We start from the raw sequence: 21,619 nt of genomic DNA, 5'->3' as shown, positions 1-21,619 counted from the left end.
ACAAAGCCAAAATGAAGCTAAATTCTCAACTCCAACAGAAACTTCACAGTTTTCATGTGGGTTTGTTTATTATTATTACAAGACCCATGAGGTCATAGTGAGTGGTTAAGTGTCTGAGGTTGATAAGCAATTAAATCTGTTATGCAAACATAGTTTCCAAGAAAACAAACACAGTCTTCTAAAATAGGCACGTATGTACCGTTTCCAATAGCGAACACATGGTTTCAAAGTTACAGGTCAGCAGTCTTGATAGATAATGATGAAAACAAACCTCTAAATATTAGGAAAAGTTTTTGCTCTTTTTGGTAAACTGCCTTGGACAGAAACTAAGCTGCATCTGTACAAGATACAGAATTAGTATAAACTTATTTTAATGTTCCAGTAACCAGTTGGAAAATATTTTCCAACTCTTCCTTATCTTTTTAAGCAAAAGATCACAGCTAATCAGGTGCTTCACTTATCAAAAACATATATTAATATCTTCACTCAAAGTTTCCATAATCTCGAGTTCCTGTTGTGGCGCAGCGGTAATGAATCCGACTAGGAACCATGAGGTTACGGGTTTGATCCCTGGCCTCACCCAGTGGGTTAAGGATTCAGTGTTGCTGTGAGCTCTGGTGTAGGTCAGATGTGGCTCAGATCCCGAGTGCTGTGGCTGTGGCCTAGGCCGGCGGCTAGAGCGCCAATTTGACCTCTAGACTGGGAACCTCCATATGTGGCCCTAAAATGCAAAATAAAATAAATAAATAAATAAATTTTAAAAATAAAGTTTCCATAATATCATGGAAACTTGCAGTCCACAGTTTCAAACTACAAGTTTAACTAAGACAGAATCCAAGTATTTGGGCTTTCAATTTTCTATTTCACTCAGCCCTCTAAGTAATGGAGTTTGTATTTAGAACATGTCCAGCTTTGTTCTAACCAGCCATTGCTTTAGTGGCATCTTCCTACACATATGCAGTTACTGCGAAGCATAGATTATTTGAAGTGGAACTGTCATGTCAAAGATGATGTGCATTGTACATTTGATGGAGTCTTACCAAATTATAATTTTAAAAAACTGTCACAATTCGCATAATATATTAAAATGTTTATTTTCCACATCCTTGATAACATTTTGTATTTAAAATTTTTTTAAATTTTAAAATACTTTGCCAATGTACAATGCAAAGAAGAGTGGTTTCTCAATGTTGTAATTCCATTTATTTAATTATGAGCCTTTGGGATTTCTTTTCCTGTTTATACTTCTCTCCCAATTTTCTCTTGGATTATAGTTTTTCCAAAATAATTTGCAAGTGTTCTTTATGTGTTAAGTAAATGAACGTTTTGTTATCTGCGGCAAATATCTTTTTTTCCTCGTTGTTTGTCTTTTCACCCAATCCTTTCATCCAGAAAATGTTAAACTTTATATAGTCAAATTGATCCATCTTTTTTCTTTATGGACTCTGGAGTTTAGGTCTTCCTTTGAAAAGCTTTTCTTTCCCCAAGGAAACCAAGAATTTTTAATAAAATCCAAAAGTACCTACTTAGTGAAAATACAGTCCTTCTTCATGACCTGTGTGGAATTTACACCAGCCAAGCAGGATGAGGATGCAGTAAAATTCATCACCTTTGCATCTTTCTAGGCATTGATCTCAGCATTAAAGTTGACAATTCCCAGGGGAATCCAGGGGACTCCATCTGGCCCTTCCAGCCATACTGGCCTCTAACCATAGGCCTGGAAGTCACTGTAAGCCCTCTTCCTGTTGTCAAGTTTATCCTTTCCTTTTATATATCCTGGGATTATGGAAATAACCATAAGTGTCCATGTTGGACCTACTGTGAGAGGAACTTGGGCCAGGACGTACAGGCCATCACTTGACCTCCCTGAGGTCCATTCCGAATGGTGGTCCATAGTGATATTTCAGGTCTCTGGGGATTCATGTCATTTGGAGCCAATATCTAATAATTCCTGGAAGGTCTATGTATTTCCCTTTCTCCAATCACAGTTACCAGGGTAAATGGCTACAGTTTGTTCTGGGAAAGCTTTGGAAGAAAAATCTAATAACACTCTGTGGCTACATTATACTCTATGCTTGGACATTCCTCCTAGGGCTCCAGGTCTGGAACTGAGAAAGAGATTATATATTCACCTAGGATAATTTGAGATAGGTTTCTGCCCCTGCTCCCCAAATCCACATTTTTTCTGTCTATGTATGCCAAGCAGCATCTTTTGATGTCATTTCTAAAGATACCAAACTCAATTAGCCATAGCCACAAATCCCTGTGGTACCATTCAACTCTTGTGTCCATTTTAGTGTGATAATTACACCCACTTTGTCTATCAGATCACTGGTGCCTCCAGAATCGGGTTATTCTCCTTGAGATTAGGGACCCTAATTCCACGTAGCACCCTCGAGTAATCACCTGCCTACAGAGGGCAGCCACCACAGGGCTTTTCACAGAGCTCTGCACAGCTGCCCTATCCCCAAACACTTTGTAATGCCTTTGTGTGGAGACTGCTCCAAGATCCACCTGTTGGGAATGATTTTGTGTGTGTGTGTGTGTGTAGTTGGGATGGCGTGGGGTTGTGAGCAGTTGCACATATGTAGTACGGGTAGATCTCGGAGATGTTTCGGGATCACTTCCAGACGACTCAACAAAGCAGTGTCACAAAAAAAGTGAGTCACATGAATTTTTTTGGTTTTCCCAGAGCGTATAAAAATTATGTTCATACCATACCATAGTCTATTAAGTGTGAAGCACCATATGTCTAAAAAAGCAAGATATGTACCTTAATTAAAATATACTTTATTGCTAAAAAATCCAAAATTTAAGCGTCATAATCTTTTTGCAATAGGAACATCGCAGATCACAGATCACCACAGCAAATATAATAATAATGAAAAAAATGTGAAATTTTGGGAACATCTCCAAAATGTGACACAGAGACACAAAGTGAGCAAATGCTGTTGGAAAAACGGTGCCAATAGGTTTTCTCTACTCAGGATTGCCACAAACCTTCAACTTGTAAAAAATACTCCATCCTGGAGGGTGGTGCAAGGTGCACTAAAGCCAAGGGCACTAAAACGAGGTCTGCCTGTAGATACGTTCTCATGGGCCTATCTCTCTGAGCCTTTACAGGAACGTTCTGATAATTCATTCTGACTGTAGGCTACTGTGGAAAGCAGAAGAGTTGCAGGTGGAATTAAGGTGCTGGTCAGCTGACTTTAAGATAGGGAGAGGGAGCCTGGGTCATGCAGGTGCTCCCAATTTAATTGCAAGGGGCATTAAATGGAGCAGAGGGAGGCAGGAGAGTTTGCGTGGAAAAGTTAGCACCGAGAGTGGGTTTCTTCCTGCGGATGCCAGTTTTGAAGGTGGAGGAAGGGGGACTCCAGCATCCGGAAGTGGTAAGCAAACAGATTCGCCCCTGAGCCTCCAGAGAGGAAAGCAGTCCTACTAACACCTTGATTTTGGCCTACCGGGACCCATTTTGGACTTCTGACCTTCTGAGCTTAATGAGTTCCAGATAATACTTGATATTGTTGATACTGTTTTCAACCATGAAGCGTGTGGCAACTTGCCACAGGAGCAACAGGAAATGGAGCACAGCTACCACTGGATCCAAGTTTAAACTCAATGCCATTCCCAGGTTCTAGAGCAAACATAATTACATCCTGAATCTCAGACTGGCAAACCTATGAAAATAAATTTAGCCTTGTCAGGTGAGGGCTCTGCTGGTAAATGCTTAATTATCAGCCCCTCAGGGAGAAAAATCCTAACTTCCAGCATTTCTCAATTTCCAAGTTGTAAATATTCTCACCATTGCTCACTTCAAGCTATAAACATCTTGTTGGTGAGCAAGGATTTGGGAAGAGATGCAGAACAGCCCACCGTTACGTAATATTGCTGTTGTAGAGCCACGCTAGAAGTGAATCTTCCCAAAAGCGTTAGATAATGATAGAGTGCGGTGATGAGTTGTTACTTTTATTTTTAATATACCTAACTGTAAGTTTGTGTGATTGAAGTTTTAAAAAACACTGTCTAACAGGGATCTCATAATATGCTTGAAAATTTAACCACTGGTCCTCTAAGCCAGCACACCACTGCTTAGGTTTTATTCTCTTTCATGTGTCACCCTTAGAATTAATTTTTCTAGATGCACCCTGAATTCCTGCTGCACCAGTTGATGAGGTCAGAGCATGCCTAGTGCTTATCTGGGCTCCTCTGAGATCTAGATTTTCTTGCAAGCCTGGAGGCTCATCCTGGTGGTCATTGAAAGATTTTCTGTAGGTGTAGGTAGCATCCTTGGAAAGGAGAAGGACTGCCTGTGAGCATGAGTAGATTTAAGAGGAATGAGGTTGGAATTCTCTGCTTTAGCCGCGTATGCTCAAATAACCTCCCTCGCAGAGACCCACTCCATTCCCATCAGAGCCTGACTTCAGTGCAGTGGTTATCAGACTGTAACCTGCAGCAGAATGGCCTGGAAGACGTGGTAAACTCCACTGCTGGGCTCTACCCATCCCATAATGCCTGCTTCATCCGGTCTTTGGTAGAGACCAGAATTTGTATTACTAACAAGCCTCCAGTTGATACTGTTGCTGCTGGTGTGGGAACTACCCTTGGAAATTTAGTTTGAGAGGCTAGGTGGGTTTGAAAATTTATTGTTTCAATTTTGCAACCCTGACAATCAGGTATTGGGCTTGGCCCAGCCACATCTCCCTGGGATTACACGAAGTGCAGGGTTCTTTCAAAGCTGCCCCAGAGGCTGCTGACTTTCCAGTTCTGGTCTCAGTTGGACATTCATGGCCTTCAAATTCTCCTTTTCCTCTGCATTCTCACTAGTCCCTTTAGAATAAGTCAGTGGACCCTACCATCTCTATAATTACTTTTTTATTTAGCCTCTGAAGTATAACGAACCACCCCAAAACAGAATAGCTTAAGAAAACAGTCATTTTATGTGCTCACAATTCCATGGGTCAGCCGGTCACTGCTCTCACGCCTAAGCCGATTGACTGGTGCTAGATGGTCTAGAATGGCACGACTGGGGCCTCAGCTGGGATATACCTATAGGAGAAGCTGGGAATGGCTAGGGTCTCTCTCCAGGAGGCCAGCCTAGGTGTTCTCCCCCAGTGGCCCAAGGTTGCCAATGAGCAGCGAGAGAAGGGCAAGTTGGAAATACACAGGCGCTCTGGCAGCTTCTGCTTGTGTCAAATTTGTTAATAGCTGAACAGCCAAAGAAAAAGACAGCTAACGCCAGAAATGGGGTGAAGAAATAGACTCTACCTCTTGATATGAGGAACTGCAAGTTGTGTCCGTTTTCCCCCAGTTTTATTGATATAATTGATGTATAACATATCCACTTAAGGCATCCAATATCATGATTTGATATTGCAAAAAATTTACCACAGTAAGTCTAGTTAATATCCAGTACTTCACATAGTTAAACTTTTGCCCCTTGTGATGAAAACTTTTAAGACTTACTTTCTTAAAGTTTCAAGTGTATAATACAGCACTGATAAACAGAGTCACCATTCTGTACACTAGATCCCCAGAGCTTATGGATCTTATAACTGGAATTTTTTACATTTTGACCCCCTCCAGTTAATTTCCCCATCCCTGGTAACCATAAATCTGATCTCTGTGTCTACAAATTTGTTTTTTTTCAGATTCCACATATAAGTGATATCATACAGTGTCTATCTTTGTCTGACTTCACATAATATCCAAGTCCAGCCATGTTGCAAATGGCGGAGTTTTCTTCTTTTTAAAAATGCCTGAGTAGTATTCCTGTGTGTGTTTTTGTTTTTGTTTTTGTGTTTTTTTAGGGCAGCACCTGTGGCCTATGGAGGTTCCCAGGCTAGGGGTAGAATCAGCTACAGCCACTGGCCTACGCCACAGCCACAGCAATGAGGAATCCGAGCCACATTTGTCACCTACACCATAGCTCATGGCAAAGCTTGATCCTTAACCCACTGAGCGAGACCAGGGATCAAACCTGTGCCCCCATGGATCTCGGTCGGGTTTGTTTACTGCTGAGCCACAAAGGGAACTCCCTGTGCTTTTTCTTTCTTCTTCTTCTTCTTTTTTTTTTAAAACCACAATCACTATTTTTACTCTAGCAAAGATGGGCTGCAATCACTTGACTTCCCCGTGTCTTACACTCCACATGTACTTGATCCTGAGCCACCACCAGTGCATAAGTGGGGTGATCACTATGCATGTCATGAATTACCTGTGTTCCATTTCCCTCACAAAGGAGTTTATCCAGAAAGTCCTCAAATATATGAGCAAAACCTTCTCGCAATTGCATTTTGAGGCTCTTGTTTTCTATGGCCACTTTTTAAAACAGTTTTATTGTAGTTAATTTATAATGCTGTGATAATTTCTGCTGTACAACAAAGTGACCCAGTCATACATATACACATATCCATTCTCTCTCAGATTCTTTTCCCACACAGATGATCACAGAATACTTGGTAGAGTTCTCTGTGCTAGACAGCAGGTCCCTGTTGGCCAGTCTTTCCATAGACCTCAGTGTACACATGCCAATCCCAAACCCCCCAGTCCATCCTTCCCTCCCTCCACACCCATTCCCTTTGGTAACCACAAGTTTTTCAAAGTCTGAGAATCCATTTCTGTTCTGAAAGTAAGTTCATTTGTATCCTTTTTTTTTATATTCCACATATAAGTGATATCATATGATGTTTGTTTTTCACAGTCTAACCTCTTTTAGTATGATAGTTTTTAGGTCCATCCACGTAGCTGAAAATGGCTTTATTTCATTCTTTTTATGGCTGAGTAGTATCTCACTGTATATATGTACTACATCTCCTTTATTCATTCTTCTGTTAATGGGCATTTAGGTTATTTCCATGTCTTGTCTGTTGTAAATAGTGCTGCAGTGAACATTAGGGTGCATGTATCTTTTTGAATTATGGTTTTCTCTGGATAGATAGCCAGGAGTGGGATTGCTGGATTGTCCGGTAGTTTTTATTTTTAGTTTTTTGAGGAATCTCCTTTGGTGGTTGCACCAATGTACATTCCCTACATTCCCACCAACAGTGTAAGAGGGTTCCCCTTTTCTCCACACCCTCTCCAGCATTTGTTATTCATAGAATTTTTGATGATGGCTTGTGGAAGTTTGTTGTTTTTGTTTTTTAGGGCCATACCCATGACATATGGAATTTCCCACATTAGGGGTCGTATAGGAGCTGTGTCTGCCGGCCTACAGCACAGCCACAGCAATGCAGGATCTGACTGCATCTGAAACCTACACCACAGCTCATCGCAATGCCAGATTTGCATTTACCCAATAATTAGTGATGTTGAACATCTTTTCATGTGTTTTTTAGTCACCTGTATGTCTTCTATTTAGATCTTCTGCCTTTTTTTTTTTTTTTTTTTTTTTTTTTGTCTTTTTGCCTTTTCTAGGGCCATTCCCGCAGCATATGGAGGTTCCTAGGCCTGGGGTCTAATCGGAGCTGGTAGCCACCAGCCTACACCAGAGCCATAGCAATGCCAGATCCGAGCAGCCTCTGTGGCCTACACCACAGCTCATGGCAACGCCAGATCCTTGACCCACTGAGTGGGCCAGGGATCGAACCCGCAACCTCATGGTTCCTAGTCGGATTCGTTAACCACTGAGCTACAACAGGAACTCCCTCTTGTGCCCATTTTTTGATTGGATTTTTTTTTATATTAAGCTGCACGAGTTGTTAGTGTATTTTGGAGATTGATCTTTTGTCAGTTACTTGATTTGCAAATATTTTCTCCCATTCTGTGGGTTGTCTTTTTGTTTTGTTTATGGCCACTTTCTAAACTAGTTCCTGAATCAGAGTCTTGGCAGGCTGAAGATGTCATACTCAAACCAGAATACTTGGAGAGGCCTTTACTAAAGGGATTATTTACCAAGGTGTGAGAAGAATACGAGCACATCAGTCATGTGTAATGCCATGTCCTGAAGTTAGCACTTAGGGATCTGTTGCTTCCTAAGCCTGAAGGAACAATGGGGGCTGGGCAGAATTTCTGGAACACTGAGAGGGTAGCTGTATAGAAACGGTTGCCTGACAGAGCTGAAACCTTCTACAGACGACACACTCAGCTCCTGATGACCCAGCAGGGAGGGTGCCAGGGGGATAAAGGCCTTAGCATCTCTGTTCTCTCGCCTTCTGATCATCTGCTCATGCCTCCCTTTGTCCAATGCCAACTGATGGTGGAAGAGAAGGGAGCCAATAATGCATTCCTTACAGGTCAACTTCAAAGGCAGAACACAAGGTGGTTGTAGGAATGTGTAGGGGGCCTCATTCTGAGCAGATCTGGCCAGGGTTAGATGAAGGAAAAGTAACACTTCTTGTGATAACCATGTATAATTGTCCCCCTTTCCAACTGCTAGGCCACGTTCTCATGCATGAGCTCATGAAGGATGCATACTAACTCTGAGGAGGTTACAGACAAAGCAACTGGGTAAGTAAGTTGATGGGCTTCTTTGAGCTTTAAACCACACAACTGGGAAGTGGGGTTAGAACCCACTTTCGGTTTTTGGTTGCCTCCCGACTGTTTCTATCCAGTTGAGGCTACAGGGTAAGCAGATGCTTCAAATTATAACTAATGCCCATATCAGCTTTCTAGGGCTGCTATAACAAATTCCCACAGACCGGGTGGCTGAGAAGAACAAATTTGTCTCAGAGTTCTGCAGGTATGAAGTCTGAGATTGAGGTTGCTACAGGGTTGGTTTCTTTGTGAAAGAAGCTATTTCATGCCTCCTAGCTTCTGGGGGTTTTGCTGGCCATCTTTAGCCTGTCTTGACTTGTAGATGCATCACCCTGATCTTGACCTTCATCTTCACTGGCACCCCCCCTTGTGTACATGGCTGTCTCTGTATCTACATTTCCCATTCTTATGATGACACTAGTCCTATTGGATTGGGGCCCATCCTAATGACCTCATGGGCTGTGATCATCTGCACAGATCCTGTTTCCTATTTAAGGTCTGGTTGACAGGTACTGGGGTAAAGACTTCAACACCTTTTGGAGGACACAATTTAATCTATAGCAGTGTCTTCTTATCAGTCATATTGGTTGTATTTATTGAGGGTTCTTCACCTTTGTAGCACTTGGAAGAGTCAACTTTCAGTACAAGGAAGAGTTTACTATGTTTGAATACTGGGCTTTGGCTGTATTGTGTTCCCTCTATTCCAAGAACGTTGTAAAAACTACTAATCAAAATATATCATTAACTGACACAACAGCTTCCATAACCATACCCGGGAAATCAGAAATCTCAAAACAACACATAGAAAGATAGCGACAGACCCTGGGACTTGGTTTCTCTGGAGAAGTCAAGGGGTTTGTTTTTACCAGGCAGGCTGTTCTGAACAGCAGATGTCGCTGCTGCCTGCTCTATGATTGTCCCTTCTCAAAAAAGCCCTGGATCAGGAAAATAGCACCGCATAACCATACACTCACTGAGTGAGAAAAACGTATCTGAGGCTACGGTGACTCCAGTCTTGGCAACAGCTAGCTAGCCATTTTCTAATTTATTCCACTCCCTGATCCATTTGGGGTCTTGACCTTAGCAAAAACCTTTTTGACTTTTCTTAAGGATTTTGCTCAGTTTGCGCCTTTGTGTGTGTTGGCTTGGGCTGAAGACCCTGAACTTGCAGAGTTAGGGATGAGGCCTAGGCTGTGCAAGTCTTTGTGTTCACATGACAGTGTGACAGCTGGGCAGCAGTCATCAGGGGTTTCCTCTCAGGGGGCTGCTGGGATTAGCATCTGTGATGCTCTCCTACCAAGCGTGGTGGGGCCAAACATGAGCATCAGTTCTCACTGTCTTTTGTTAGAGCTTAAGGGGGTTATTTAAAATACCTGCCTGGCCTCCATTTTAAGGTTGAATTTAATATTTGGAGAGAAGGACATAGTGAGCACAGTAGGGGTGAGGAGGAGGGAGAGGTGGGGTCCACTTATTCACACCGTAATTTCTACTGTCCAGGGGCACGGAACCCACTGGGTGACCAGGTCATTCAAGGATGCTTTCCTTTGCTCAGGCTTATAGGATAACAGATGGTGGGGAGGTGTGTTCCTGAAGGTTGTGGTTCAGATAAAAAAGCTCTTCCTTTCTCTCTACCCATCCCTCCCCCTGCAACCTCACAAACACAAAAAATACAGGGCTCCACAGGAAACCTGTGGAAGGAGTCCTGTGCTGTGGGAAGGATGGGTGGGACAGGGACAAAGAGGAAATGGCAGCTGCCTGGGCAACCTGTGGGGGCCCAGAGGCCACACAGATGGAGCAGCTGTTCATGGGAGGGGAGTTGAGAAAAAGCCAGAAGAGAAGGAAGCAAGGTCAGGGACGGTGTGCAGCCACCTGTTTGCGACATGGCTGGAAATGCATGGGGTAGCAGCAGCTCTCTGGTGGCCCATGGAAGGAGAGCGGTCCCTTTTTGTGGATTTCTCACCTCCAGGATGGGTCACAGTGACTCTAACCATTTGTAGAGGCAGTGGGGGTGGTGCTGGGACAGTCCTACTCCAGTTACACAAATTAAAAAAATTGAGAGCTTGTCTAAGGGTTTCCAAACAAATAATCACATAACTGAAGGAAATATTTCTCAATATTTCTCTGGAGCAGAGGTCATTTTCTCATTTTTGCTTCTGCAAAGCTGAAAAACAAATAATGGAAATGATAGATCAATGGTATGTCTTGTTATTACTGAGGATTTCCCCTGTTCCCCTCTCTGGTTGGAGAGAAAAACCCATGATTATGAAGACTCTTAGTATTTGACAGTAACAGCCTTTCTCATAGCTGGGCCTTTAGGGAGGGGAGTGTGGCTCCTGAGATCTCTTCCTGGGAGGGAGCAGGGAGCTGAGAGGGTAGGGCAGAGGTCACAGGGCATGCGTGTGCCCTAGTCCCTGTGTGAAGGCCCAGAGGGAAGGGGCTGCAGGTACAGATGCCAGTGTAGCTAGAAGGAAGGGGTGGACCCAGTGGGAAGGTTTGTCCAAGAGGCAGTAAGCGCAGGAGCTGCGTGTCTTAGCAGGACTGCTCCTTGGTGGAGTGGAGGGCGGACAGGAGGGGAGGGGAGGATGGCCTGAGGTGGGGAGACTAGCATAGGAGGAGCTGTAGCCGTTAGATGAGCGCTGGTGAGGACCAAACACGGAGCTCATGGGGATAGAGAAGATGTGGCTTGATGTACTCGATACCACGGGGGCAGGAAAGACTGGGCCTGGGCACTCGTGCCTGGTGAGTGGCCCCTGGGGCAGTGCCTTGCCGAGGCTTTTCTAAGGAGAACAGTGCAGTCGGAGGAGGGGATGGGGCAGTAGCCCGTGATGAGAAGCCAGCAGGGGAGAAGGGACCCTTAGGACTCTACACAGAAGGTTGGCAGAGGTGGGAGGGAGGGGCGATGGCAGAGCCAGTCTTTTTCAGAGGACTGGAGACCACCAGTGACAAGTAGAAGCAAAGCTCTCAGGGCCCTGTTTGGAATCTCTTGAACTGCACGTCTCCCCTGGCCCTGCCTGCTCATCTAGGCCTGGAGTGTTCTTCCAGATGCAGAATTGGCCCCACAGTGGTGGTACTGGTACAGCCTTTACCATCTGCTTCCTCCAGCGGCTGTCAGAAATCAGAGAGGATTCTGGAGTTCCCATCGTGGCTCAGTGGTTAACGAATCTGACTAGGAACCATGAGGTTGTGGGTTCGATCCCTGGCCTTGCTCAGTGGGTTAAGGATCTGGCGTTGCTGTGAGCTGTGGTGTAGGTTGCAGATACAGCTCGGATCCCGTGTTGCTGTGGCTCTGGCGTGGGCTGACAGCTACAGCTCTGATTACACCCCTAGCCTGAAAACCTCCATATGCTGCAGGAGTGGCCCTAGAAAAAGCAAAAAGACAAAAAAGAAAAAAAAAAAAAGAAATTAGAGAGGATTCTATGAATGCAAGTGACACTCTCTCTAAGCCGCTATTACCAGAGTATGTCTGAACCATGGCTGCACAGCGAAATCACCTGGGAGCTTCAAGAAGCAGTGGTATCTGGGGTTCCCTCCCATCTAGGGATACTGATCTAACTGGTTTGGAGTGCAGGCAGAACACTGGCATTTTTACATGCCACCCCCACCCCCAAACCCCCTGGAGGTTTTAACATGCAGCCGGATTTAAGATCCACTGAGTGTGGCAGGCTCATATGTGGCAGGCATTATACCGATAGTTACCTATGTACATGCATTATCTTATTCAGGCCTTGTAACCAGTAGTTCTCAAAGTGGGGTCCATGAACCAGTAGCATCAGCATCTCTGGGGAACTTGTCAGATGTGTAATTCTCAGGGTCTGTTGAATCAATTGGAGTTGAAATCTATTGGAGAATCCTCCTTCATTGAGAACTGCTGACTTCACTCGAATAAATCTCTAATGGTGGAATTTGGGGGATTAAGAAATTCATTGACTCTCTCATTGCCTCTCAAATAGTATCCACAAGAAGCTTTCCCACATTTCCTACTTCCTTCACTGGAGGATAAGTCAGTATACACTCTGTTCCCCTCACCCTTCAATAGAATAAAAATCTGTTAAATGCAGCAAAACGGAATCCTGGCAATGACTTCCTTCCAGGATGACATGATTCTCCCAAGTGTCAGAATGAGCAGGACTCATTTTTTCCTTTCTCCTTAGTGTGAGGTATAGGGTTTGATGATTTTTCTCAACAGTTTTCACTATTTAAAGGCAAACAAGCAATGCTCTCCCAATTTCCTGAGCCTGCAGGACCCTGTGCCCGGTTTTGCCCATGATGGCAAGCGCTCCCCCATGTGATGGCTTCTAAGAGAACCTGATCACTCTTGTCTTTGCTCTGTTCTGAATTTGCTCCAGGTGTGGAGGGCAGGTAAGAGGTGAGGAATGATGTCAGGGATCTACTGGGTAAAAGGCCTGATATTAGCAAAGTGTTACCCCTCCTGATTCTAGTGATCACTCTAACTGCAGAGGTGGGATTTGAACCTGGGCAATCTGGCCCCAGAGTGCATGTGCTTTAACACTTAATCCTGTGACTGGGGAAGCTGATTAAAAGACCCGGTGGACCAGATAGGTACACAGATAGGTACACAGATAAACTGACAGCATATGGGGCCAGAAGACCTGCAGAAACCCATAGCAGCAGTCAGAGCATCTGGGTTCAAGTTCAGCTACTACCTCTCACTTCATTAACTTGTTTAAGGCACTGTGAGGTGGGGTCATGACAGTGACTCTTGGAGCTGTTAGAGATTTCCATGGCATAATGCTTGGCACTTGAGTCTGTCAGAGTAAACCCCTAATAACTAGTAACCACTAGTTATGAATTATGAATTATGAGTACAACCTCAGATAATTGTGCTCAGGCAGGCAAGGAGATGCACTGTCAAGGACTTGCTGTGGTCATCTGGGCAGGCAGCTGGCCCTCTTACTGTCTGCTTTTCTCCATTGTCTCATAGCTTCTGTTTCTTGAGGGTGGAACTAAAATTGTTCCATTCTGGTCCTGCTACTTCTAGAAATCTGTGTAGGCATGCTGCAGCTGGCACCTATTAAAAAGGGATAAGGGATTCTAATGGGCGGTGGCATTATACTCCAACGCTCCAGTATCGCAGCCATAATCCCTGTGCCATCTAGAGGCATGTCGTCACTGGGAAGATGAGGGGGAATGTCAAACCATTGTGGGGATAATCAGGTGTGTAGGCAGTGTGCCCAGGCAATCAACCCCGAGCCCTTTTTGCATCGATAGAATTGATAGCTTAGTGCCTTCATTACCTGCATCCTTATGGCAATTCCCCACCCCCTGTCACTTGGCTTTTCTAAACTGAGTCTCCCCGGGGTGAGCCATAAATTGAATCCATCTGGGCAGCAGGGCATTGCCTGTATCCACTCTGAACACAGGTCTCTAGGTTCTCATCACTTTTGTGAAGTAACTGGGTCTTGGGACACAAAAGGCACTGCTGCTCACAGATATCAATGAGAGTATTGAAATATCACTGGTTCCCAGGAAGCACATATGTAAAGCTTCCAAAAGAAATAAAAGTGCTGTGTATGTCGCAACACTTAGCTTTATTTATTTATTTATATTTTTATTTTTTATTTTTTGGCTCCTAGTGTGGCATAAACTATTACTCTGGGAGTTCTCCATGGCGCAGCAGGTTAAGGACCCAGCATTGTCACTGCAACAGCTCAGGTCACTGCTGTAGCACAGGTTTGAATTTCCACATGCCTTGGGCGCATCCAAAAATAAACGAACAAACAAAAACTGTGACTCTATAGATAATGATTGTTTAAGATGTGGAACAGGGTGAGATTTAGAAAATAAGTTATTCCTCATAACAACCAAAGTAATGGTCATGTGAAACACTCTTCCAGATGTGCATTCATGAATCCCCCTTTGTAGAGGACTGTGTGCTAGGACATGCTCCCAGGATGGAAATGTTCTGTCTCTCTCTGTGCAGTAAGGTAGACAGTCACCTGGTGTGACTCCTGAGCACTTAAAGTGTGGCTTGTATGCCTGAGGATAGTTTTTAATTTTGATTAATAGCAATTTTAAAAAATATATTTAAAATTTTCTTATTAAGTTTAGTTGATTTATAATACTAGTTTCAGTTTGCAACATAGTGATTTAGTGTTTTTACAGATTAGATTCCATTTAAAGCTATTATGAAATAATGGCTGTATTTCCCTGTGCTGTACAATATATCCTTGTAACTATTTTATTTTATTTTGCTTTTTAGGGTCACACCTTTGGCATATGAAGGTTCCCAGGCTAGGGGTCTAATCGGAGCTACAGCTGCCAGCGTACACCACAGCCATAGCAACACAGGATCTGAGCGGCATCTGCGAGCCACACCACAGCTCACAGCAACGCCGGATCCTCAACCTACTGAGCAAGGCCAGGGATCGAACCTGCAACCTCATGGTTCCTAGTCAGATTCGTTTCCGCTGTGCCATGACGGGAACTCCGTAACTTATTTATTTTGTACATAGTAGTGTGTGCCTCTTAATCGCCTAACCCTACTTGTCCCTCTCCATTTCCCTCTCCCCACTGGTAGCTACTCGTTTGTTCTGTGGCTGTGAGTCTCTTTGTTTTATTATATTCACTTATTTGTTTTATTTTTCAGATCCCACATGTAAGTGTTAATATAGAGTATTTGTTCTTCTTTGTCTGACTTATTTCACTAAGCATAATACCCTCTAGGTTCATCCATGTTGTTGCAAATGGCAGCATTTCATTCTTTTTAATAACTGAGTAATATTCCATTGTGTGTGTGTGACATCTTTTTCATCCATTCCTCTGTTGATGGACACCTAAAAGATTTTATTAGGCTGCATAGTGTGGTTCTAGAGAGAGAGAGAATTTTATGCATCAGAGCTGGGGGAGGGGAGGCTCAGTTAGCCTATGGAATATTAGGAGCGTTTAAAGTAAGCACATTCAGTCTAAAATACTTGCCAGCCATCACGTGACTTTCCCTACTTGCCCACTCCTTCTGTGGGTATTTACTCGCCAAGGATGATAATACAATGAATAAAATATCTTTTACTTGGCTAGCAGAAAGAATTAGTTCTCAGAGTTCAGAGGCATTTACTGAACAAGACTGAAAATTGTAAAATGTTAGGCACGGTCACATGACTCTATTAAGGGAAGGCAGGGAGAATTCCTGGTGCAGGCAATGAGGCCACCTTCATTCAGTATAAAGATTGTATTTGCCCTCTCACCATTCTCTACCCTAGTGATCCAGTCCTACCCAGAGAAGCTCTAGGAATGGCTAATTTCCTGGTGGAAATGATGGTGATAATAATGTAGCACGAATGACTCTTAGTCCCCTTGGCTATGAAAAAAAATGTCTTTATTTTCTTTAAATCAAATCACCAAGCTGGTTGGGAGCTTCATTTGGAAGGCAGGCTCTTGGGTGAGGCACTCAGGCCTCCCCTGCGGTCCTGCCCCTCCTGAGTGCAGCTGGGGAGCTGGCCAGGGCTGAGAGTGACCTCCATTCCATCACTGCTTCCCCTGTGCCCAAGGTGCCCCCTCAGTGAGCTCAGGTTAACAGAAACCACAGAGTGAAAGCCAGGTGGTCTTGGTGCTCCTGAGGCAAGGGGACATGATGCCTGACATCCTTCTTAAAACTGAGGAAGGAAGACATTGAGAGAACAAAACTCAAACCAGCCACGTGTGGCTGGTGCTGCTCTATTGGACCACATATGTCCTAAACATTTCCATCCTTGCAGCAAATTCTGTTGGTGAGTGCCAGTCTAGACAAAGCCCTATGTGCATGAAGCCATTGCATGCGTACAGCATATAGATGAGTTAAGTAGTAATAGTCTCACTTTAGATGGGAGGGATAAAAGCCCAGAGAAGTTTCAGGTGAACCGGGTACCTAACAACTGAACTGAGTTCTCAGTCCAGGTCTCTGTGACTTTTGATCACATGTCATCTCAGAGCATAAGAGGCTCCTCACCTCTGTCACAGTGTATGACTATCTTAAGACTGTGCTAAGGAAAAAAAGTTCAGAATATCCCGTGAGAACATTGTGATTAGAACAGATAGATGGTGTTTAATAACTGGAGGAATGCCTGCTTATCTCTGAGTGGTAGGCTGTAGTGGGAGCAGGCGTTTCTGCCTTACTAGCTCCAAGTCTCAGTGCCAGAGAGATGTGGGAAACTCTGGTCTGTCCTCATTGCCTTAAATAACCAAAGATAAAGGCCAGACTACTCAAACAATACTGTGATTGTCCGCCTCTCGGCTTTTAAGAACAGCATCAGTTATCCAGCAAATGGAACCTGATCGTGACCAGATTCAGGTCTCACCAGTTTGGTGCTGTAACAGAGACCTGTCTGGGCCTGAGTCTTGGCATCCTCCCTCTACCCCCCACCCAGGCTTTCCCAGCAGCCTCAGCTCCTGGGCCTTGCTGCTTAAAACTAGAGCTCTGGGCTCAGGTGGGCAGTACAGGACTCCATTCCATCACTGCTGAAGTGGGAGGGAGGCCTCTGTGCTTTTCCCGGACAAGGGGAGTTTGAACTGGCAGCCGAGTTCTCCTGAGATCAGTGGCTCATTCACAGAAATCACAGGTCTAAATATATGTACCACATTTTCTTTTTAAAAAAATTTTAAAAACTTGTTAACGTAAATAGTTGATTTGCAAGATTGTGATAATTTTTGCTATACAACAAAGTGAGTCAGCTATACATCCATTCTCTTTCAGATTCTCTTTCCACATAGATTGTCCAGAATTTTGGGTAGAGTTCTCTGTACTACGCAGCAGGTCCCCCTTGGCCAATCCCTCTATATATCTCAGTGTATATATGCCAATCCCAAATCCCTAGTCCATTCCTTCCTTCTTCCCTGCATACCTGTCCCCTTTGGTTACCACAGGTTTTCAAAGTCTGTGAATCTGTTTCTGTTCTGCAAATAAGTTCATTTTTATCCTTTTTTTAGATTCCACAAATAAGTGATATCATATGTTTGTCTTTCACTGTCTGACTACCTTCACTTAGTATGATAATCTCTAAGTCTATCCATGTTGCAGCAAATGCAATTATTTCATTCTTTTTTATGGCTGAGTAATATTCCATTGTGTATATATATATATATATATATATATATATATATACATATATGTGTGTATATATATATATACACACAAACACACACCACATTTTCTTTATCCATTTCTCTGTCAATGGACATTGAGGTTGCTATTGTAAATAGTGCTACAGTGAACATTGGGGTACATGTATTTTTTCAAATTATGGTTTTCTCTAGATAGATGCCCAGGAGTGGGACTGCTGGATCATATAGTAGTTCTATTTTTAGATTTTTAAGGAACCTACATACTGCTTTCCACGGTGTACCACATCTCAATGCATTTATCTGACGATGAACATTAAATTGTTTCCATGTCTTGGCTATTGTGAATAGTGCTGCTATGAACATAGGGGTGCATGTTTCTCTTTGAATTATAGTTTTATCCGGATATATGGCCAAGAGTAGGATTGCTTGATCCTATAGTAGTTCTATATTTAGTTTTCTGAGGGACTTCTGTACTGTTTTCTATAGTGGTTACACCAATTTAAATTCTCACCAACAGTGTAGAAGTGCTCCCTTTTCGCTATATTCTCTCTAGCATTTTTTATTTGTAGACTTACCAATGATAGCCATTCTGACCTTTATGAGGTGTTACCTCATTGTATTTTGATTTGCATTTCTCTAATAATTAGTGACGTTGAGGATTTTTTCATGTGCCTACTAGCCATCTGTTTGTCTTTTTTGGAAAAATGGCTATTTAGGTCTTCTGCCCATTTTTCAGTTGGGTTGTTTGTTTTTTTGTTGTTGAGTTGTGAGTTGTTTGTATATTGTGGAGATTAATCCCTTGCTGGTTGCATCATTTGCAAATATTTTTTCCCATTCTGAGGGTTGTCTTTTTTTTCATGATTTCCTTTGATGTACAAAACTTGTACATTTGATTAGGTCCCCCATTTGCTTATTTTTGTTTTTATTTCCATTGCCCTGAAAAACTGACCTAATTAAACATTTGTACAATTTTTAACAATTGTACAGAGAATATTTTGCCTTTGTTCTAGGAGATTTATGGTGTCATGTCTTATGTTTAAGTCTTTAAGGCATTTTGAGTTTTTTTGTGCATTGTGTGAGGTGTGCTCTAATGTCATTGAATTACATGCAGTTGTCCAATTTTCCCAGCATCACTTGCTGAATAGATTGTTTTTTTCCCATTTTATATTCTTGCCTACTTTGTCAAAGACTAATTTTTAAATTTTAACTAAAAGAAATAAAAAATTTAACTCTTGTTAATGGACCACAAAGCCATGTAAAAATTTTTTTGCCTAGATGTGGTGTTTTCAAAAGGCAAATGTAAGTGACAATCTCCTTTGTTAAGAAGCTAAAAAGCCATGATATTAATCAATGAAATTCTTAATAAATATTAGCATAGTACTTTTCAATATACAAAGTACTATTCCATGCATTATTTCATTATTGGTTCTAGAGATGAGTAGGATTATTATCACTACCTTATAGGCTAAGCAGACTAAAAGTTCCTGGGATTTATTTATTTATTTATTTATTTATTTATTTATTTAGTCTTTTTAGGGCTGTATCCGTGGCATGTGAAGCTTCCCAGGCTAGGGGTCTAATCAGAGCTGTAGCCGCTGGCCTATGCCAGAGCCATAGCAATGTGGGATCTGAGCCGCCTCTGAGACCTACACCACAGCTCACGGCAACACCGGATCCTTAATCCACTGAGCAAGGCCAGGGATTGAACCCACAATCTCATGGTTCCTAGTCAGATTCGTTTCCACTGCACCATGATGGGAACTCCTAGAAGTTCGTGGGATTTAGAATCGAGGAGACCCAGGTTCAGATTTAATCTGTATTGTTATCTGTATGACCTTGGACAAGATACTTACCCTTTCTCAGTGTTTCCTAAGAGGATAGATGGCATTTATTTGTCAAAGCTGATCGCCACCAACACCTTCAGCTACATCATGCAAGAGCATCTGGCAGGGGGAGAATGATTTGGAGGAGCAGGGTTACTTAGTGGGAAGCGGTCAGGGATCAGTAACAAAAATCTAGGCCAAGTTCAGGCATGGCAGGAAGATCAAAGAGGAAACTGAGTACCATAATCTGTGTCAAATACAAAAGCTAGTGTCTGAGTATGGCAAACACAGCCTAAGGTAACCCCCAATGAGTCACACCCTTGTATATCCCCTTCCTCTTTTTTTGCAGGGGGCTGGACCCACAGCATATGGAAGTTCCCAGACTAAGGGGTCAAATTGGAGCTACAGCTGCTGGATCCCTGCAAGGCCAGGGATTGAACCTACATCCTCATGGGTACTAGTTGGATTAGTTTCTACTGCTCTACAATGGGAACTCCCTCCACTTCCTCTTGAGTGAAGGTGGGACCTGTGACTTGCTTGTAGCCAACAGAAGATGGGAAAGGCTATATTACACACACTCTTTTTCTTATAATATCCTCCATTATGTTCCATCACAAGTGACTGGATATAATTCTCTGTGTTATAGAGCAGGACCTCATTGCTTATCCACTCCAAAGGCAATAGTTTGCATCTACTAACCCCAAACTCAGAGACCATCCCACTTCTTCCTCCTCTGCCTTTGCAACCACAAGTCAGTTCTCCATGTCCATGAGTTTGTTTCTGTTCTATAGAGATGTTCATTTGCATCATATTTTAGATTCTACATATAAGTTATATAAGTGATATCATTTGGTATTTGTCTTTCTCTTTCTGACTTACTTCACTTAGAATGACAATCTCTAGTTCCACCCATGTTGCTACAAATGGCTTTATTTTGTCCTTTTTATGGCTGAGTAGTATTTCATTGTGTATATGTACCACATCTTCTTTATCCATTCATCTGTCAATGGACATTCAGGTTGTATCCATGTCTTGGCTGTTGTGAACAGTGCATCTATGAACATAGGGGTGCATGTGTCTTTTTGAATGAAAGTTTTTTCTGGATATGGGCCCAAGGGTGGGATTGCTGGGTCATATGGTAGTTATAAATTTAGTTTTCTGAGGTACCTCCATACTGTTTTCCATAGTGGTTGTACCGATTCCTACCAACAGTGAAGGGGAGGGTACCCTTTTCTTCACACCCTCTCTACCATTTGTTATTTGTAGATTAATTAATGATGGCCATTGTTTTGTACCTCATTGTAGTTTTGACTTGCATTTCTCTAATAATTAGTGATGTTGAACATTTTTTCACATACATGTTAGCCATTTGTATGACTTCTTTGGAAAAATGTTTATTTAGGTCTTCTGCCCATTTTTTAATTGGGTTGTTTGGTTTTTTGTTGCTGAGTTAAATGAGTTGTTTGTATATTTTGGAGATTAAGCTCTTGTCGATTGCATTGTTTACAATTACTTTTCACCATTCTGTAGGTTGTCTTTTTTTTTTTTTAATGGTTTCCTTTACTGTGCACAAAGAAATGGAAGAGAAGAGGTGAAATTGTCACTCTATGCAGATGACATGATACTGTATAAGAAAACCCTAAGGACTCCACACAAAAACCACTTGAATTGATGAATGAATTTAGCAAAGTAGCAAGATACAAGATTAACATTGCAAGGTTGCATTTCTATATACTAACAATGAAGTATTAGAAAAGAAATATTAATACACAACACCTTTTAAAAATCACACCCCAAAAATAGAATATCTAGGAATAAACCTGACCAAAGAGGTGAAAGATGTGTATGCTGAGTACTATAAAATAATAATCAGGAGTCCCCATTGTGGCTCAGTGGAAATGAATCTGGCTAGTATCCATGAGGATGCAGTTTCGATCCCTGGCCTCATTCAATGGGTTAAAGATCTGGTGTTGCCATGAACTGTGGTGTAGGTCACATGCATGGCTCAGATCTGGTGTGGCTGTGGCTGTCGCAAAGGCCATGGCTACAGCTCCAGTTTGACCCCTAGCCTGGGAAACTCCATATGTTATGAGTGTGCCCTGAAAGAAAGAGAGAAAGAAAGAAAGAGAGAGAGAGAGAAAAAGAGAGAGAGAAAGAGAGAAAGAAAGAGGAAAAGTGTCAGAGGTAGAATTTCAGGCACACCCCATCCAGACACACACCCACCGAATAAAAAATACCATACCTTTTAAAATTGCACCCCCAAAATTAAA

General features: G+C 42.7%; 1 long non-coding RNA gene across 1 annotated transcript in view; it reads left to right on the top strand.

The window, feature by feature from the left end:
- Window positions 701–21,619, top strand: part of LOC110255486 — a 46,530-nt gene continuing 25,611 nt past the window's right edge. Inside the window, exons 1-2 of the long non-coding RNA XR_002335855.1 lie at window positions 701–3,389; window positions 8,375–8,445. This is a non-coding gene — a long non-coding RNA (uncharacterized LOC110255486). The remainder of the gene's footprint in view (window positions 3,390–8,374; window positions 8,446–21,619) is intronic.

This window comes from Sus scrofa, chromosome 9, assembly GCF_000003025.6.
Source record: "Sus scrofa isolate TJ Tabasco breed Duroc chromosome 9, Sscrofa11.1, whole genome shotgun sequence".
Classification (NCBI taxonomy): Eukaryota; Metazoa; Chordata; class Mammalia; order Artiodactyla; family Suidae; genus Sus; species Sus scrofa.
Note: the sequence above shows the minus strand (reverse complement) of the source record. Positions and strands in the feature narration are given on the sequence as shown.